Source organism: Eutrigla gurnardus (assembly GCF_963514095.1).
Source record: "Eutrigla gurnardus genome assembly, chromosome: 5".
Lineage (NCBI taxonomy): Eukaryota > Metazoa > Chordata > Actinopteri > Perciformes > Triglidae > Eutrigla > Eutrigla gurnardus.
The window spans coordinates 27,073,246-27,094,065 of record NC_139919.1 but is presented as its reverse complement, the minus strand read 5'-3'; the positions used below and the strand labels follow the sequence as shown (position 1 = coordinate 27,094,065).

The 20,820-nt window shown below is 45.0% G+C and overlaps 1 long non-coding RNA gene across 1 annotated transcript in view; it reads right to left on the bottom strand.

Moving 5' to 3' along the window:
- LOC311013695 overlaps positions 1-20,820 on the bottom strand; it is a 54,637-nt gene that overhangs the window by 4,575 nt on the left and 29,242 nt on the right. Inside the window, exon 3 of the long non-coding RNA XR_014597179.1 lies at positions 4,557-4,656. This is a non-coding gene — a long non-coding RNA (uncharacterized lncRNA). The remainder of the gene's footprint in view (positions 1-4,556; positions 4,657-20,820) is intronic.

Sequence of the window (20,820 nt, the reverse complement as noted above, 5' to 3'; positions counted from 1 at the left end):
TATCTCTCCAAAAAAAAAATGTCAGCTCGACGTTTCATTTGTTTATTTTCCATTTTAACAAAAGATTCTATATAAATAAAGTTTATTAGCTTTCTTGTCTAGACATCTCAAACATTTCCTGTATGATTATAATTTAGGCCAATAAAGATTGATCGTTAGGTTCTAATGGATAATCTTTTGTAAGGAGGAAAGTTAAAAGCTTACTGACTCACATTTATTCTCATCAGGGAGCTTTGGGTGTTTATCATTCCTACAATGAATCAGATGGGATGATTAAAGTAAATATAAACAAGTCTAACAGAAATATATATATATATAGTTTTTACCTCAAGAAATCCAATATAAAACATAATTCTTCGGTTGAACTGCTCATAAATCACGTCCACACAAGAAGCCATAACCTGCGATCAAAGGTCACGAGGAGACACTGTTTCAATTTTAAGGCGCCACGACCCGAAAGGTTTGGAAACCGCAAACCACAAACACTGGAGCGTTACGCTTTCAGAATCCTCTGCAACTCTCTTATTAAAGATACACTGCGATATATAAGAGACACTGAGGACACAAACAGGTCTGATGCCTCTAAGAAGACAAAGTAAAACAACAGAAGTCGCCTCTGCTCACAAGGCTCCCGCTAATTAGACCTGCGCTGATGAAATCCTCCTCTTGAACCTCGTCTTCCTCAAAGGAACGAATGTCATCTATTAGCCCGTGATGATGTAAAGCTAACTGATGACTCAGACGTGACCGGTTTTATCTCCGCCGCTCCGGCTTCCTTTTCCGCCTGATCGGACAAAAGAAGGCGATTCGACCCCCCGCTGGGGAATCAGTGCAACTTATTCTCCCCTTTGACGCTCCCCCAAACAAACAGAGCCAGCAGGACGGGGATGAAGGGGCCACATTTATGTTGCGAGACAAAGGGCAGCCGAGGGAGGAGGGGTGGAAGCAACAGTTTCTGGCCCACGGCTTCCTTTGGTGGCCTGTGTTATTCCCACCCGGCTTCATTACAGTCTTATCTCTGGGCGAGCCACACAGCCAGCGAGGATGGGGAGAGGGGGGGGACACTGCGAGGATGCGGACACAGCACACCTGCTTCCTCCGATAAAATAAACACCAAGAATTAGGGAGCAATTTTGGCTCCCGCTTCTCTACGTTTTTACAGTTGCGGTGCTCTTCTCTCATCCGCCTTCCTTGATTAATCCCTCTCATCTCTGTCTCCCTCTATTTGTCTCCGTATAGCCCCCCATCCCCCCTTTTGTCCCTCCCTCTCTCATCCATTCCTGACAGGGCTGTGATAATGGGACGGTAAATTAGGACCCCTCCCCACCTATCATCCTCCCGGTGGTTGATGTGATCTCTCACCTATCGGGTCAAAAGGCTAATCGGTGTAAAACAGTCAGTGTCATGGTCAGAATAATCAATCACGCCACACTGTGACATCACACACACAATGCTGTAAACACCCCCTTTGAAATCCCCCCCCCCCCCCTCACCACAAACACCTGCTGCATCTCGAAAAAAAGAAAAAACCCAGCATGTTTCACTTACTGACACGACGATGATCGAATCACAGCCAGATTTAACGTCATTAACTTGCATCGAGATCAGCCCTCATCGCCAAATATAAGTCATTTCACTGTGAACAAAAAAAATAAAAAACGCTCCTCCTGCAAAATGCTGCCAGCATAACAGCAAGTGTTTACATGTTTTCTTTTTTTAACCTTTCACATTCTTCTCTTTTGCTGTGAAATCTAATCACTCTCACAGGTTTCACTTAATCACACGAAAAACAAAAACCTGAACTACTGAGTCTCTTTAATCCACTTTGTGAATACATATTGGAGAACACAGCTTTCAAATTCCAAAAGGGATTAGTTCTAAACGGCAGAGACAGAGAGGCCTTTGAGGGGAGCTAAAATTACAGGTGGAGTGATCCCTTCTAAAATTATCCAACTCTTTTATATTGCGCCTCTGAAGAATTCATGCTCATGTTTAATTCCCGAGCTCTGATAACGAATGTCTCCTCCAAGCACCTGAAGATTAATAGACTTTTACCAGGTGCTCTCTGTCTTTTTATAACACACTCCAGCTATTTAAACGCTCAGCTGTCTGGCTGTCAGCTTACAGCATGAGGTCATTTAGAGGAAGTCGTAGCCCATGGATATACTTACGGAGAGGTATGGCAAAGGAGCGTCTGACGCAAGCGTAAAGAAAAGTAAACTCGGGGAGGAAAAATAATCAATCACGGCGCGTAGCTTTGATTTAGCATATTTGCAAGTGATTTGAGTTAATTAAACCCAACATGGTGGCTAAACGAGCGCATTGGTGCTTTGAGCTAAATGCTAACATCTGCATGCTAACGAGCTAGCAATGACAATGCTAACGTGCTAACGTAAAGCGAGTAGGCTGTGTGGTTAAAAAGCAAAGCGTTGGCCTGATGACGGTGCGAGATGGAAAGTGAAGGCATCACCGAGGTTGTGGAAATTCATCTTGAGGGTGCCGAGAGTGTCACCCAGCGGGTGCTGGATTTCAACATAACGTCGCTGGGTGTGTTGGATGGAAAGGAAAATTGGGTTTGACGTCAAAAGCCAATGTTGGATAGATGTTGTAGTTGTGGATGAAAAATGCTTTTGCTCTAGTTGCCAACTTTAAAGAGATTTGTTTTGATCGCCGTGCTTGCTGAAAGTTGGATGATGTATCAAACGGTTGAGGTATTTCATTTCTCACCTCAAGTCAACCTGCAGGTTGTGCTGTAGGAGAACTCGCCGTAGTCATAAGGAAACATTCTCAGGGTAAAATGGTAATAAAAAAGGTGCCATGGCCAGTCAGGAGATCACTGAAGTCATTGGGATTTGTCATCTGGGGACCATGAATGTCTGTGTCATTGTTGCTGACATATTCCACTCCCATTCTCATGGGAATATTAGAGCATATTGAACTATATTGTTCCAGAGTCCACTTTTTCATTTTCTCAACCCCATTCTGGCCTCATGAATTGACCTTTTTTGTTGCTAATTTGTGTTTATTGGGTCCCATTTAAGACATATTCCACCTGGTTATTGTTTAGTATGGGGGATACTGAACAAAATATTGTAATTTAAAGCAAAATTCCTGCAAATATACACAAACCTTTTGGAATAAAACCACTGCCTGCACTAGTGTTGATAAATAAATGGTTGCTATGAAAACCAAATATGCATCAAGAAAGGTTTATAGACACAAAGTTCTTAGCGATAGAGACAGCGAGCTTGCACGTAACCATAGTAACTCACCATCACTCCTGCATGCTTGTGAACGGTGTGAGAGACTGTGACTGATATTACTATGATCAGCATGCATGGGAATGAATTACACTATAATAGATTTGTGTATATTTCTCACTTTCACCCTGACGGTCTAAATGACTTGCCGCTGCTGACTCGTCTGTCCTCGTCGTAGCGTTTGATCTATGACGCGCTGGATCGTAGATGTAGAAAAGCCTCGTTTCACGCTGCAATGTTATCAGTTCATCAGCATTTGTTATGTGGCTTGCGGGAGAAAGTGAAGGGTTTATTGAGGCGAAATGTCTCTTAATTGCGGGATTCATCCTCTGAGGACTACTATTTGACAATCCATCACCTCATCGTCTGGCCCAAAGTGGTGCACGAACCGATTGACCAAGAGGCCGACATTGCCGTCCCTAAAAAACACCAAAAAATGATGTCGACCCGATTTTGAATGTTTGCAAACAAAATCCTCCCTTTTATAAAAAAAAGTATCCTAAGAGTTCAAACTTTCTACAACACCGGAACGAAGAACGCCGACCGACTACACATCATAAAACCAACCGCTCACGTTGGCGCCCACGCGCGTCCTTGCAAAACACAACACACAAGCCAAACTTTGAGTGATGAAAAAGCATATTCAGATTTCACACTCCAATAACAACAAGTAATCAAAGCCGGTGGTGGAGCCGCGCCGACGGAGGCAGCAGACCGAGGCGGACTGACGCCGCTGCAGCCCTCAGTCACACTCTAAACACCTGTCTTCAAATGGACACATCAATCCCGATTTCACAGCCCGCCTGGCCTCCTACGCCGACACACATAAACACATAAACACATGCAGGTTTACTATATATATATATATATATATATGCACACAGGGAGACTGTGCTGACATTTCCAGATTGGAAAAACAAAATACAGCGAGAAAAGACTTGGTATTTTAAGTATTTATCCACAAAGCTAGAACAGGAGACACTAAAGCGATGGGGGGTGAACGGCGATGGCGGTGAGCAGCGATGGGACATCAATCCGTTGCAATTCCGCGTACTCTTGGGCAGGACGGACTGATTCACGGCCGCCGAGTGGCAACGGGTCGGTTCGGCATGTGGGAAAATGGTCCTGGACCGAAAAGAGGGTAGTGAAAGGCACTTAGCACCTGGTCCAGGATAATACCCATTCTCTCTCTCTCTCTCTCTCTCTCTCTCTCTCTCTCTCTCTCTCTCTCTGCCACACACACACACACACACACACACACACACACACACACACACACACAAGCGAGCACTTTACCTAATAGAGTAGCAGCAGTAGTCAGCGTTTCCCATGGCAGGCTGTAATCGCATGGCTGGACTCAGTGATGGATTTTGGGTTAGAGGCAGCATCAGCACCACTGCAATAAACACATACACACACACACACACACACACACACACACATGCATACACTTAGGTATTTGCACAAGGTGCTTTGTACAAAAGGATTAACGTTGGGATGTGAAAGTTAAATGGAAGAGGCATATGAGGGATAATGGTTGTTTTCCTCAATACAATACAGGATTTTCTTTCTTTCCAGTGACAATAATCAAAACGGTCAGAAATTTGAATTCACAGTTTTTGTTGTTGTTGTGTGTACACACAGCATCCTTAACAGTGCAGGTGTAATCTACCTTTATTTCACCATATTTGAAAGGAGAAGAAGTAGGCCTACTGATGTTTTATTCATAGTCCTGTGATTTCTTTCAAAGTCCATTAAACCTGATCAACAAGTAACGCCATGTTCTAGCAGGAGATTTCCTTCACAGTTAAACTTGAGTTCATCCCAAATATAAATAGCTAGTGATCTTTGAAAACCCCACAAGCTCCTTTAAGCACTTAACTACTGCTGTGAAGGTATTCTAACTCTTCGAACCATCTGGAAGAAGAAAAAAAATCCCTCCGCTACCTAATCAAAAAAATGGGGATTTTTTCCCAATGCAAACAAAAGATATTACATTATGTCCATGTTCAATTTGTTCAACATAAAATTTGAATGTATTATTATCGGCCATATTTAGCGTTGGGCAGCAATGCATGACCATTTTTATAGTTATGAGTATAAGAGATTCACATTTCAGTTTCTGCAATTTCCTGAACGTTTCACGGATGATTGATATCAATTTCTTCTAACGGCTTCAGAAAACGTTAGCATGGCGTGGGAGGTGAGGCGGCTAGCCTCGACACCAAAGGATGAGAACTTCAGCTTCAGGTAAAGCGACCTTGAGTACTATGAAAGGCGCTATATAAGTCCAAGTTATTATTATTATTATTAACTGTTGGTGAGGTCATGGAGTTTTCTAGTTTTCTAGCAAACCACTGGTTGCTTTGCTCGTAGCCTTCCGTTGACTACAGGACTCACAGTTGGTCACCAGAGCTAAGCTAACATTAGCTGCTGATGCTCTGACCTTGATTAATGATAATGGCTTGTTTTCTATTGTGATGCATGTTAGAAACAGAATTAGACTGGATGTGTTGGTGTTGTTAAAATGATACTAATGTTTGAGTGAAGTTACTTTTGTAGGCTTTCTTGGCTATACCTTGGTGTGAAACAGTCAAATATGTCTCTTGTCATGTGATGCACTAAGTGTTTTTATCAGCGGGTTGGAGGAGTCTCTGGATATACCTTCATAAGTGTCTTTTAACAACCTTCCTGATTTGCCAAAGATTGTCTTTATATTGCTATTTTAAAAAACTGCTGTTTGGCTCCTGTGATGTGAATGTAATGGGAATGCACGAGAGGCACAAACAGCGGCTAATCAACAAGTTAGTGTTTATCAGTTGATGTAAGAGCTTGTAAGAAAAAAAAAGGCTGATTTCAAGGTGAAGAAGCGCGGAGCCGTGATTAGCATCGTAGATTTACACCGTGGTTTTTCAGGTGCAGTGAGGGGTGAGATAAAGCATGTTTGCTTAGAGAGATATATGGCCAGAGAAGGCTTACAGACAGCTAAATTATTCACAAGCCGGCACATAGGAGTCCTCGGCTCTCAAAACACATGCAGACCTTGAATTAATGCGGGTACGATGTGTGCGAGCCGTGCACAAATCTCACAAATAGGCGAGTGTGCACGTACGCACATCCGGCATTGCTGTAAATGAAGGAGAACGTGCCGAGGGCAACCACCAACTGTGAGCAGATGAATGGTTTTCAGGGATCCAAAAGAATCCCTCCAAGTGTCTTTCTCTCAACTCCTGGAGTGTCGTGTTGGTGCATAAATACCGGGCGAGGGTGATGATGTGAACACCGGTTACGATGAAGAAGAAGAAGAAGGAGAAAAAAGAGGCCATAAAAACGACAAACACAACCGTCATCTCCATCGTATTCAGTCTCACTTCCATTAGTGTGACAATTTCATTAAACAAACATAATGTACAAAATCATTTCCTCGACTTGGCTGGCTCCGAGAAATTAACGGCAACATGGAAGTCATGCATAATGAATGTGAACATTTGCCATCTACAAGTCTCCCACAGTCAAACATTAATTCAACCTCGCGCAGGGTGTGGAAAGGAGGGGGGGGGGGGGGGGGGGGCAAATGGAGAGGAGGAGGGTGAGGGGGGGGAGGAAGGACTTCAGAGAGTGAAAGTGAAACCTTCTCGGAGGTGGTCTGACCGAGAGATCCGAGCCGGGATTGATTGCAGTGGAAGTCCGGGTAACAATATGAAAAATAAGCGGGTCTAAATTACATTAAGTGATTTGGTTTACGCTTGGTGAAATGAGAGAAAAGGCCATTAAGCCGGCCCTTAAAAATTATACTGCGGACGCTGATGGGGACGATAACTTTTCCCATTTGGGAGAGACGGGCGAGAAAACAGTATGCTGTCACAGCCATTAGAGTCCAAAGTGCGTCAGCAAGACAAATATATCCGTTCGCATGGCAAGAAGAAAAAACAACAAATATCAAATAATAAAATTTGACTGGGAGTTAAACGTACACGTCAAGTCAACTCGCCTGCTCTTTCCCCATTGATCAAAAAGCAGGAGAGGCTGACACTCGCCTCGTGACCGTGTCAGAAACACTCGGCATCATCTAATTCTCTTTGCATAAATCTTACAATCATTTATCCAGATGCAACACAACAAAATGCTAATGGTAACATTTTAGGGAGGGGAAGATCTGGGGAAAAAAAAGAAGAAGCTCATCCTTCACGAGGGGTGATTTATTACCGAGTACAGCAGGGTCATACATTAATTTTGCTCTTTATATAAAAGGCCTGTTATTTCTGCATGCATAAATAAAACACTCAGACTAGACATGCTCACATACACACAGGCGGAGGGACGGGCGTGCACGTGGGGGGGGCGTGCACGCCGGTTTTGCAGCCTTCACACTCAGCTTGTGTCGGTGGAAAATGTCACAGTGTCGAGAGGATGTTTATCTGGCGGGGACAGATTTGATGGCTTGACGGCGCCGCTGCAGCTCAGTCGCCTTTTTTTTTTCCCCGTGATGCAACGTCTGTGTGTGTGTGTGTTTTTTGACCTGTATGTGTGTTGCCTTTGAGTGACGCGGGACTATGGGAGACGCCAGCGTTACCGCGCGGCGCTCAACCAGACGCACATCGGATCTGACACTGCTGAGCCGGCGGTGTGACAGGCATGTGACAGGGCAGAGCTGGTCCTAAATGACTTCTTAGGCTCCATTACCCCGCCAAAACACCGGACACGCCATCTCCCATTTCCCATTTCCCCTTCATGGTCACAGAGCCCCTTTTGCTATTCACAAATGGAGCGCTGATTGCACCCTACCTTTGGCTCAGCACAGATTAATCACACATAGATGCAAGCTTGCACGCACACAGATAACACAACCCCCAAACACCCCCCACCATATCCCTCCTGCTGCAAATCAAAGAGGGGAGCTGAGCGGGGTGCTGAGTGCCAGGAGCAGGCCAGCAGCGGTGGTGATTATCCTGAAGGAAGCATCAGTTGTTGGTATTTACACTGCCACTCCACCCTCTGATGTTTTGACACCGGCGGCCCCGGGAAAGCGAGAGCATTTGTCAGGAACTGCTTTGAGAGGCAGCGTGTTGAAGGTGACCGAGGATGAATGTGTCATTAGCCGGGACTCAAATTAGTGTAGGAGGGAGAGGGAGGGGGGGGAGTAGATAGGGGTAAAGGAGAGGAAGTTTGGGAGGGGAGGGGAGAGGCAGCTCAGGGACAGGGACGAGGAAAAGCAATGTGAAAGTGACAAAGGAACTCTGCTATTGTGCTGAAAATTAAAACTCGGAGGAACCACTTTGCGGGCGGGAGCTATTATTTGTAGTAGAAAGGGCAGCGACTCGTAACCTTGAAAGTAGCAGCTAGTGCAGCTCAAAAGTGACTTTATGATGAGGATGAAAGAAAATAATCTATAAAGAATGTGCGATGTTTTATCTCCCGTTAAAAAAAAATATATATATATATAAATATATATATGACCTTCGTATGTGCACACGCTTTGATGTCAGAAACCAATATTCTATGTTCATGAGGGGTTTTTCCACCTTCACTCACATCCGATATCAAACGGGGTTCCGATGTCTCGCCAATTTGCCGAGCCGAGCGTCCGCCTTCCCCGTATGAGGACGGTGATGTGTACGTTAAACCCCTGACGCCCGTTAGTCTGTTTATCCGACAGGAGAGGGAGAGAGAGGCGCTTGTCATCGTTTAGCCAGTTTAGCTCAGTCGAGTGTGGTGACATTTCTTCTGTTTCCTCCCTGGCTATTCTGCACGCTGGTAATTGCAGTCTTATATAAAGAGCTGCATCACATTTTTTAAAGTGTGGCGGGGGGAGTAAACGAGGATATGAATCCCCGCCGTCAGATGCAGAAATGCATGAATCATTTATGGGACAAAATATTTGCAGACATGTGTTGAGGGCGGATAAGATCTTCCAGATTTGTGAGGGTTGTTGACAGAACGGGCCTCTTTCTGTCGATTAGCGGACGAGAGAGGGATTGGTAAGAGAGGTGAAGGCGGAGATAAAGAGTCGGTTGATGATGGAGGAATGGTGGGGGTCATTTTCCCCAAAACGTAGTCGTTCTGAATGGACTCTCGCTGGTATGAATGACACAGTCTCAATAAACACGCTGTCGTCATTTCATGCAACGTGTGGCGGCGGACAGCAACTCCACGGCCAAGAAAAGGGGGTCGAGGGATGAAGTTTTCTTTCCTTCGCGGCCTTTGTTTGATTTGCCGCCTCCTGTGCTGCCGTCTGAAGGTGTGAAAAGTTCGCTGGCGATGCCTCACATGAGAAGCAGAGCCATAAAAAAAAAAAAGACAAATTGAATAAAGTCGATAAACCCCCCCCACCCCCCCTACACACATGTAGATCCCCAAGACGGAGCGGCGCGCGTTAATGCCTGCAGCCCTCCAGCCGTGCAGCCGTCCTCGGGGGAGACGTCCCCCCGATAACACAAAAAAAAAACAACTCCTACCTCGGGGTCCCAGCGGACGGGCAAACAAAAGGCGAGGTTTTTATCTGCTTTTATCTCATTCAACACTCTATAACTCGCCTAATTGTTTACGGAGGGACTTAGACGAATATCCCAGCCCAAGCTTTATGACTTTGTGTGCGTCCAACACACACGTGTTGGTTAGAGCGTGCGTTTCACGAGACTTTAGGTGGGGTTTTTTAATTAGGATGTGTGTGAGGGTGCAGCCCATTAAGATGCAGAGATTAGGAGACAAAAGCATTTTTAAGTCACTCCACCTTTTGTTGTGTCGTCGCTGTCAACAGTGTTACATTAACTGTGTTTCACAACTCAAAGAAGATATTTTCCCTTTTTTTATTTTGCAGCCAATTTATGTTAACCTCCTCCCCGGCCTTCCTCCTCCTCCTCCTCCTCCTCCTCCTCCTCCTTCCTGCGTTTTTTTCCTCCCTCTTGTGCTTGTTAGATATTCAGCCAACAGCACCCTCCTCTGCCTTCCCGCGACCCGATGCTTTTCAATCTGTCCGTCGTAACACTTGAGCTTTGATCTTCTCACCCAGGCCTTCTCATTCCAGCCCTCCAGCATCTCTTGCTCCCTCCTTCAAACTCGACTCATCTTTAATACCTCCCATATCCATCTCCATCCCTCTTATCCCCGCACTCCCCCGTCCTCCTCCTCCTCCACCATCATCTCTCCGTCTTCCTTTACCGTCCCGGCGCTTCGACCACGCATGTGGAATCGGCTATTGCTCCCAAGGTGCTTATTAGTGCAACGCTTTTAATTACAGTTTGCACATCGATCAATTGTTGCATTACTAGTCGGTCCCTGTTGCCCGGTTAGCGATCGTGATGGATCACCTCCGGGGGGAGTCCGTCGTGGTCAATCGTGACACTCGGATGCAGATTGCTCAATCCCCAGGCAACGTGGAGGCTCCCGTCCACGACGTCCACGTTAGGTATCGCAGCACAGTGAACAACAGAAAGGTGCATTAGAGAGAAGGGAAGGGGAGAAAAGGGGGAGGGGGGGGGAGTGAAAGAGAGAAACCTATTTGCTAAAAGACCAGGCGCTCCACACTCCACAACAATCTGTGGCAGCGTTCATATATTTCACTTCATTTCAAACGCACTGATTTGCATTAATGAAAGATAATCTGGGGCCCTTTGAAGTTTCATTCTGTCCTCTGGGAAGAGAGGAGACGCTCACACACACACACACACACACACACACACACACACACACACACACACACACACACACACACACACACACACACACACATATGCATATACACATCTATATGTATATATATGCACCTATTAATCCTGCTATAGTCTGACCCCCCACGAGATTAGCACCCCCCCCACACACACACACACACTCTATCCCAGCATTACCACAGTTGTGATACATGTACCTCCCTACATGCAGCCTGTAAGCATGTACACAAACATATACACATTAACCAGCAGGGGGGGGGGCAGTTAGATCAAACACAGGTGCCTGATGGGTGATGAGAAGGCAGATCCTGGTTAACAGCTGCGGCATGATTATTCTAGTGGTCTGACGGTAGCAAACTTCTCCTCCAATAAGACGCGGAGACAGTGATCTTTGGCAGAGCAAACAGAGCGCTTTAATTAGTCTTGTTCTGGTCTAAAACAAGGATGCCATGTTTTTTTTCTATCTCCCTCCACCCCTCCTCTCATCTAAATGAGTTATTCTGACTCGCCCTATTCTCACTCACCGCACGGACACACACAAGTGCACTGACATAAAAAAAAAAAAAAACCTCCGCACACACGCACGCATGCCCATACTGAAAGATTCAGGGGGGGGAAAAACAAGAGAGGCAGTGAGCTGTCTGTCCTGAGCCTACCTCTGCCAAAAAAGCACCAACAGGGATTACTGCCGAGTTCATTAACATGCAGAAAAGAGCCAAGGAGTCTGATGCATAGAGAGACCGAGACAGTGCAACTCCGAGAGTCGCTCGGAAAGACGGAGGGTGGGGGGGGAGTTACCGTATAACAACACATCAAAGTAACAGCCCGACCCCGATCCTCTCTTCTATCGAGACGAGTCGGAGGAAAGTGCCACAGGTTACTAGCAGCCGCTTTCAGGGAGGAGGCCGGATGTGACCGCGTGTTACTTCTTTTTTAACTCATTTGAATGCCCTTTCAAACGCCTACAAAGGCAGAGCAGGGGGAGGAAGAGGGGAGGAGGGGGGGTGTCAAACCTTCTGCTAACTTAACTGCATGCAGTGTTGTAGACTGTGTGTAATCCCATTACCAGGCTTGTTGTCTAACCTAGCCCATAGTGCTGTGATGGGTTGGCATTACTCTGATTAAAGCAGGGGGGAGAGAGCTGAGCAGGCAAGGAAAGAAGAGAAGGTGTGCTGTGTGTGTGTGTGTGTGTGTGTGTGTGGGTGCAGGAATGACATAAGCACTTATTGGTATTAAAGGGTAAACTTTCAAAGGCATCCATCTCAAACTTTCCAAGTCAAAGTTATTCCGGCGCTTGACTTTGATGTGCCGGTGACAAATGATAAGCAGGAAAAATGACTGCGTTGTTTGTTGGTGGAGGCTTTTTTTTTTTTTCTTTCTGCAGATGGAAAAAAAAAGCCCCTTTGGCTTGAACCCGAGGTCATTAAGAAGCAAATAAATAAACACAGAAAGTTTGCATATTGGAAAGCTGTCAGCTTCGGGCCAGCGTCTGCTCACTTCCAGCTTGATGGAAAGCCTTCTTTCCCGGGCGAGCCCCCAGACTCGGGGCCGATGAATCAGCCCGAGTGGACACATTGGCAGTTGTCATGTAATGATATTGCCTGAGTGTCGCACAAACAGATGCCGACATACTGTAGAGGCACACACACACACGGGGGGCTACACACTGATGTTGAGAGTTTCTATGCGGATCTGCTTTGCACACAAAACTGAACTTCCCACTAAATGAGTTGATATTATTTGTTGTCTTTGCATTTGTTTGCATTTACATCCAGTTGCTGCTTATAGTTATTGTTAGCGGCGGGGTCCACCTCTCCCGTGCTGGATTTTCAAGTTGTTATTTTTTCCTCTCACTGATGTAAGCCTCACTGTCGGCTCCGTATCAGAGTTAAGTAACCTGCTAATGCAATCCAACATTTCCGCCTACTGCATCTCATTAAAGGCGTTCGACTGGCAAAGCGCAAGGTGGCTTCTGTTGTGAGGCAGTCGCAGGAGACCATGTGTTTGTCACGAGGTTAGCGATTTCCATTCGTTTCGGATTGTCTCCGGAGCAAAGAGTGCACAGCAGACATTTTGAGAATACAGAACAGAAGAACCCGTTTCCTCATCTTTTTGTGTTTTTTAGCAAGGAGCTGCTTAAAGGATTGCTAGCGTTTCCTGTTAAAAAAACAGAAATCTTAAGGATCGCAACTTTAAATTACGCAACACGTATGCAGCGAGAGTGAATGTTGGCAATAGAAGTTTCCTTCGGGATTTAAATCAAATCTCTGTTTTTTGAGTTGGACCGCTAAAAAGTAGGCGGGCTTAGAATGTAGCCCAATCAGAGGCTTGTTTTCCTGTGTCTGTGCCCCGCCCCTTTGAGAGACCAGCAGCAGGTCCTTGGTCTATCACACCAATGGAAGAAGTGGACGTGAACCCACATTATGACCTCATTCTGATGATGTAAGCACACGTCATATTTTCGTTTTACGGGAAGAAAAGATGATTGGATATTTTTTTTGGTAAAGGGTTGGTAATTGGGTTCCAGGTTCCTTCTGTGTTCCTTCTGTGTTTGCATGTTCTCCCTGTGTCAGGGTGGGTTCTCTCCGGGTTCTCCAGCTTCCTCACACAGACTCTCAGTTGTCCGTCTCCATGTGACAGACTGGCGATGTGTTCATGGTGTCTGTCCTCGCCCACAACCTTGCGTCAGATAAGAGCTTACGTATAAAGGGTGGAAGATTTTATGTATTTTCTTTTTCAGGAATTGTTAAATTGATGCATTATATCCAAGGGTTGAATCTAAAAAGGGCCATTTTCATTTCAGCTCAGCTTTAAGTAGAATGCAATAATATATAGACACTTTTCTATCATTTCCATGGCATTCAGCTGCATACACATTTCATTCATCGCCGTTCACTTGATAAAGAAGTACAAACCCCCAGACTGAGAGTAAATATTAATGCTTCTTCAGTTGAATGCAGAACTGTATCGTGGAGGAGCCGTAATATCCTTCATGTTAGAGCCATCCTCGCTATCCGCGTTTCAAATCTATCGAGGCGGGCAATTTACGGCTCGCCAGACATAAAATTGAATGTAATTTCGCAGAATTCAGTAACATTTTCGCTAAAGGTGATCTCAATTCCACCGGGTTCCTGTCCTCACCTCGCCTGATCCCGTACTTTTTACAAACCGCCACCGAGGACTTTCTGCTAAATGTCTCACAGAGCCAACGATACGACGGTGCGGCTGCATGCATGAAGGCCTCGCACGCATGCCGAGGAGTTATCTGTCCCCTCCTGTTACGTCCTGTCCTGAGTTGTCGTGACGACCGGATTCTGACATGCATCACATCCAATAACATTCCACTTCTTTGCCAGGATGCATTATAAATGAGTACACACACACACACACACACACACACACACACACACACACACACACACACACACACACACACACACACACACACACACACTTTCTCTCTCCCTCGTTCTAAGCTCAGTCTATCGGATTTATTAGCTTTTTCTATATGAAGGGAGGACAAGTGAGAGAGACCAGAAGCCATATGTCAAACCCAAACAGCGTTCTGGATGCGGCTTCGCTTAATCATTTAGGGATCCTGGAGAGTGGCAGAGACCCTGGATCTGGACTGTAATTGTATATATTATTTACTGTGTCTGGAGGCCAGGATATACTTGTTTTTTTTATAATCATAATACAAGACAGAATGGGATTTTTCTCTCCAAAGTAGAAGCGGCAGAAATATCAAAATTGTCGACTTCACATCAGGGGGCGAATCTCCGGTTCTGAAGTGCCTTAAACTTGTATTCTCTGTTTTAACACCCGTTTGTTTTCCTGACAGCATCTTGGGGCGATGTTTCCTACATTCTCAGATCTCTGCATGTAAAAGAGTAGTTTTGACATTAATAATAAAATGCGCTCTTGGTGAGGGTTTACATGTGAAGATCAATACCATTCTCATGTGTCTGTTCAGTATGACGCCGCCATTAGAAGCTTCTGAGAATATTCAACTATGATGACTCATGAGGTTCATTAATAAGCTTCTGCATGGTGGATGTTTCACAGTCAGGCTGGCTGTTTCTTTATTTTTCTAGTCGTTATGCAAAGCTAAGCGAAGCAGGTCGCTAGTCGTAGCTTTAGATTCGCCCTAACAGACACGAAACAAACGAAAAGTGTTTCTCAAAATGTCAAACTATGCATAGACTCGCGTTTGAATTGAGTTCAAAGTTATTCTAAGTGTCAGAAAAACATCTAATCTGAATTGTAATACAGTGGATTCATCCTTTAGTAGAACTATAACACAAGATAATAATTTAATACTGTTAAATCTCACAGTAAAAGTCTATAAATACAGTAAAAATCCACTTAAAAGTAAAAGATCTTCGTCAGCTGTGAACCTATATGCACTGTGTGTTTTACTGGTTACTACTGCAGGTCCAAAGGCAGCACAATGGATGAATGAACACCATTATATTGCTTAAAGACATACAGTAAGCACAAACTGGTGGCCTCATTAACAAACCTTAATGGCCTCGGTGACAAGACTAAGCAAAGATGGTAGAATACACACTCAGCTTGCAGAATTAATAGTAAATCCTTCTTCTTCTTCTTTTTTTATAAAGCTTTCACATTCATTTGTTGAATAAACATGCGGCAGGCGGCAGCTGTTTGAGGTGCAACCCTCAAGTATCTGCAGGTATATTTCAGGTAAACCAAGAAGGGATTGAGGGAGCTGCTTTCACAGTCGTCTCAGGTTTGACGGAGTGCAGCGAATTTGAAATGAGTTCGATGTGAGTAAAGAGCTTAATGCCTTAAAAAAACAGCATAGGGATATATGGCCGAGGCCATTTATCATGTGTGTGTGTCTGTATGCGTTTGTGTGTATGTGCGTTTGTGACGAAGAGAACATAGATGTGTGTGTGTGTGTGTGTGTGTGTGTGTGTGTTACGGAGACAGAGAGATAGAGAGAGTTCATGAAAATGCGTTAACCTACAGTACGAGTGCATGCACACCTACACACACACACACACACACACACACGCATTCCTTCATCAGACCAATACATCATTGCACTCACAGACCAAATGAGGCAATCGCTCAAAATTATTTGCATATAAACTAATGAAATATTACTGGGTGAAACTCAGTTGAATGTTAATTACAAAGGTAATGCACTATTTGCTGATTAATGGATCGTCTCTCTTTTGGGCAGGAGATGATACGAGCAAGCGGATGATCAGTGTGGGGACAAAACGGGAAAAAAAGAAAGGTGATTGCGGCGAATGGAGGTAAGCAGGTGTGTGGAAGATGTATTCATAAGATGAGAGAAGTGTATGTGGGGGGGGGGGGGGGGGGTATGAGGAGAAGAGAGGAGAAGGAAGCAGGAGGAGAGGGGGAAACATGAGGAGAAGAGAAGTAAGTAAGAGGAAAAGATATGAGGATACAAGAGGAGAGGATGAGGAGGAAACAAGTGGAGATGACGGGATCACGGAACAAGAGGAGAAGGGAAAAGGAAACAAGAGGAGGAAACAAGTGGAGATGATGGAAGCACGGAACAAGAGGAAAGGGAAAAGGAAACAAGGGGAGATGAGAGGAAACAAGGGGGAAACAAGATGAGAGAAGGAGAGGAGGAAACAAGATGAGAGAAGGAAACAAGTTGAGAGAAGGAGAGGAGGAAACGAGTAGAGGAGGGAGCAAGAGGAGAGGAGGAGAGAAGGAAACATGAGGAGAGGAGGAAACGAGATGAGAGGAGGAGAGGAGGAAACAAGAGGAGAGTAGAAGAGAAGGAAACAAGATGAGAGGAGGAGAGAAGGAAACATGAGAAGAGGAGGAAACAAGAGGAGAGGAGGAGAGAAGGAAACAAGAGGAGAGTAGAAGAGAAGGAAAGAGGAGAGTAGAGGAGAAGGAAACACGAGGAGAGGAGGGGAGAAGGAAACAAGAGGAGGGGAGAGATCCATTTTTTGGGAGGCAAACAGTTGTGTTAAGTTGAGTGGACATGGTCACACGCCACAAATTCTTGTTTTACTGGAGTGGGTGAAATGAAAATGCATTATTCATTTATAGATCATTAATTATGAATCCACCAAAAGCAGGATGGAAGGCCGAGGTGTGAAGTGTGCAAGTCAAAGCCTTTTTTCGCTGAGGATACACATTGCATATTTCATATCGCTGGTTGACCTCAGAGTTTGTAACAAGCTCCTTGTAATTCCACGGAGCAGAGACAGTCAGAACAAAGACCATAATAAGTGCAGGACTGCGTTCACTTCTTAAATATGGAGCCTAATACGTTTATCTCCAAAGTGTGAAGTGAATCCGCTGGCATTTGAATAACCCTTTTGGCACAGTCTTGAGAAACAACCGCATTTTATTTATTGATTTTTTTCTTCTCTTTTTGAATCAGCGTTGGTGGTAATGTGTAATTTTCCGACCGCTCGCTGCCACTGTTTATGGCTCTGTAAAGGTGAAGTGCTGCAGCAATTACCCTCCACCTGTGAATCTGTGGATTCATAGAAAACACTCTGGGCTAGGCACAAGCACCAATTTGGGGTGAAAAAATCATCATGGTTGGGCTTAAAAATAAGGAGGTAAACTAAGTTAGACATAATGTAACTTTAAACCCCGCCTCCCATTCATGTGTGGGGTTTTTTACACTTAAACATTATCCCTGATCGTCTAATAATGACGTGGATGAGTTTACATTTTACTTATTTAAAGCTATGGACTATAATTTGGAATTTTAAAAAATCCATTCAGTTGAAAATTCAGTAGAAATTGACCAGTGGGAGCCATTGCTCCGGAAGGCTCCCATCTCCTCCTCTCCTCGTGTTTCCTTCTCTCCTCCTCTCCTCGTGTTTCCTTCTCTCCTCCTCTCCTCATGTTTCCTTCTCTCCTCCTCTCCTCTTGTTTCCTTCTCTCCTCCTCTCCTCTTGCTTCCTCTTCTACTCGTTTCCTCCTCTCCTCTTGTTTCCTTCTCCCCTCCTCTCCTCATGTGTCCTTCTCTCCTCCTCTCCTCTTGCTTCCTCTTCTACTCGTTTTCATTCTCTCCTCTTGTTTCCTTCTCTCCTCCTCTCCTCTTGCTTCCTCTTCTACTCGTTTCCTCCTCTCCTCATGTTTCCTTCTCTCCTCCTCTCCTCTTGCTTCCTCTTCTACTCGTTTCCTCCTCTCCTCATGTTTCCTTCTCTCCTCCTCTCCTCTTTCTTCCTCCTCTACTCGTTTCCTCCTCTCCTCATGTTTCCTTCTCTCCTCCTCTCCTCATGTGTCCTTCTCTTCTCCTCTACTCTTGCTTCCTCTTCTATTCGTTTCCTCTTCTCATGTTTCCTCCTCTCATCTTGTTTCCTCCTCTCTTCTCCTCTTGTTCCTTGCTCCCATCATCTCCACTTGTTTCCTTCCATCCAATCCCCTCGTCTCCCCTGCTCCTCGTCATCCCGCCTCGTCCAATTTGGAACACTGAGGGGAGGGGTTTGGTTTGGGGGTGGGATGCTTTTTTCAAATCTGTCTCAGAGGCTCAACTGATTTTCAGAATGTAGACCACCATAGCTTTAAGACCCTTGAACTTCCCTCGGGATCAATACAGTTTCTGTCCGTCTGTCTGTCTGTCTGTCTGTCTGTCTGTCTGATTGTCTGTCTGTCCGTCTGTCTATCCCTCCCTCCGTCCGTCCATCCGTCCATCCGTCCGTCTGTCCGTCCGTCATCCATCCATCCATCCAAAAAATAAATACATTTTTAAGTGAAGGCTATATTTAGAATATATTTACCCCTTGCTTACATTACTTTCCTTACATCTCGCTGTCAGCCAGCCCCCTCTCTCCGACGGGGGGATTGAACTGAGAGTGAAACGAATCTGTGCTCGCTCTTCAAAGCCGCCAGACTCAGTCGAGAAAAAACTAGATAAGTTCCACCTTCAGTTCACTTCCCCCATCAGAAAATATTCCAAATATAGCGTAGGCCTAAAATGATAGACATTTTTTTGTGCGTGTCCGCCAGCAGTGCATCGCTCCGCTCCTGTGCTGGTACTCGTCTGCATCTTCAGAAATACGGCCGTTCGACCATCATGACTTGAACTTAAATGGGAAGACTGGTGTTGTTTCCTCCTCCAGGAGGATCATGTGGTCGAGCATCTGTGTGAGTGAGTGAATGTGCACCTCTGTGTCTGTCCACGGCAGATGACAGTGATAACAACAGCAGATGTAAATCCAAAATGTCCCATATATATTATAATATATTATTATTATTACTTGTGAAAATGTGGGCTGGGAACTGTAGTACAGGAGTGGAGTTTTTAAGGACTATTTTCAGTGGTGGAGTAATACACGTGTAGTACACAGGCAACGTTTGTTAGCAGGATCAATGCGGTTGTAATTGTCCTTGAGATGAGGACAAAAGACGAGTCTTTACATTTGATGAATACATGAAACAAACACACGCGCGTCTTGAGATTAGTGTTCACTTCAGTTAAACGTTAATTAAATGAATACTAAACAATTCAAGTAATAAGCTCATGTCATTCGATTATTTTCCGCGGAACACACTTGCATGCTAATGTATATTTCAAGCGCTGAACCTCGATAAACATATCAATCACCTCAGAAAAACATGGAGGGAAAACGAGCAGAACAACGGGTAGAAGTTGTCCGGTTAACGGATGGAGGTTGGCAGCCATCAGTCCGGACGGAGGGAAAATCACCCGACGGTCAGCTTGTCAGGACGCTCACTCACTCAGCCGGCGCCGCGCGGGTAGCATCGGCAAAAAAACCTAAGGCTTCATCAGCGTCCAAAAAAAAAAGAAAAAAGGCGCTTCAGACGCTCTACGTAAACTTATGCATGTGAAATGAGCAGTTTGTCTCGGGCGAACCGGCGATGCATAATGCATGGAGCCGTGTCAGCTCTGCTGGAGTGACTGAGGGATCGGTGGATTGATTGATTGATGATGGCAGTTATGACTAATTCATTAAAAAAAAGCTGAAGCTGGTCGTGCGTGTCACTCATCGGGGGATGAAGGGGGTCTGGACTGGACACACTGAACCGGGTGTGTGTGTGTGTGTGTGTGTGTGTGTGTGTGTAGTAATGTGGTTTAGAGCACTCCTGACAGAAAGTGCTACACTTCACCCAGAATCGGTGGTAATTATATATAAAAAAAAAAATGGCACAAATGTTTGCAGTTGCCATGAATATGCAGCCAAGTGTGTTTTTCTGACTCCGTGGGGCTCAACAAAGCTTTAAACCGTGTTAGCACAGCAACAAGAAACCACGAGACAATACACGAGCGTCGCTGATGTGTTCGCCCCGTAGAGATCCGCCGGCAAAATCTCTGTCGCACAAATGCAAAAGAGTAAGCGAGGCATACTTGAGCGTGACAGCGTGTTTGCATACGCGTTATTATACAGAACTCTATAGGGGAGCGGCGTGTATAAAGAAGCGCCGCCGCCGCGGTAGCTGCACAGAACAGCTGTCAGCAAACATTGCATCAGACTTTGCGACGAACGATCGGGGGTCCCCCCCCTGTCGTGTTTCATTCCGCTTCGCACCTCACACCAATAAATGCACAGCAACACAATGTAAAGAGGGGACATGAAACAATGTTGAACATGTCCAATTCCATAATTCATGTGTCAACAGGATCCTTTGGTGCCGACGAGATCAGAGGGTTTTGTGAACAAATTATGCAATAAAAGGCAGAGTTACAGGGGAACGGATGGGGGGAAGGGGAAAAAACAAAGTTAAAAGTTGGGACAAAGTTTCCAAAAACAAACTGAAGTCTATCAATGTGAGACAAGAGATGAAATGAATATTTTCCCATCGTATATTTTGCCTTCCCCTAGAAGTTACATTTATATACAACTTGTTTGTTTCGCCAGTTATGTTTTAATGGAAATGTCATTTCTTCCAGGATTTGT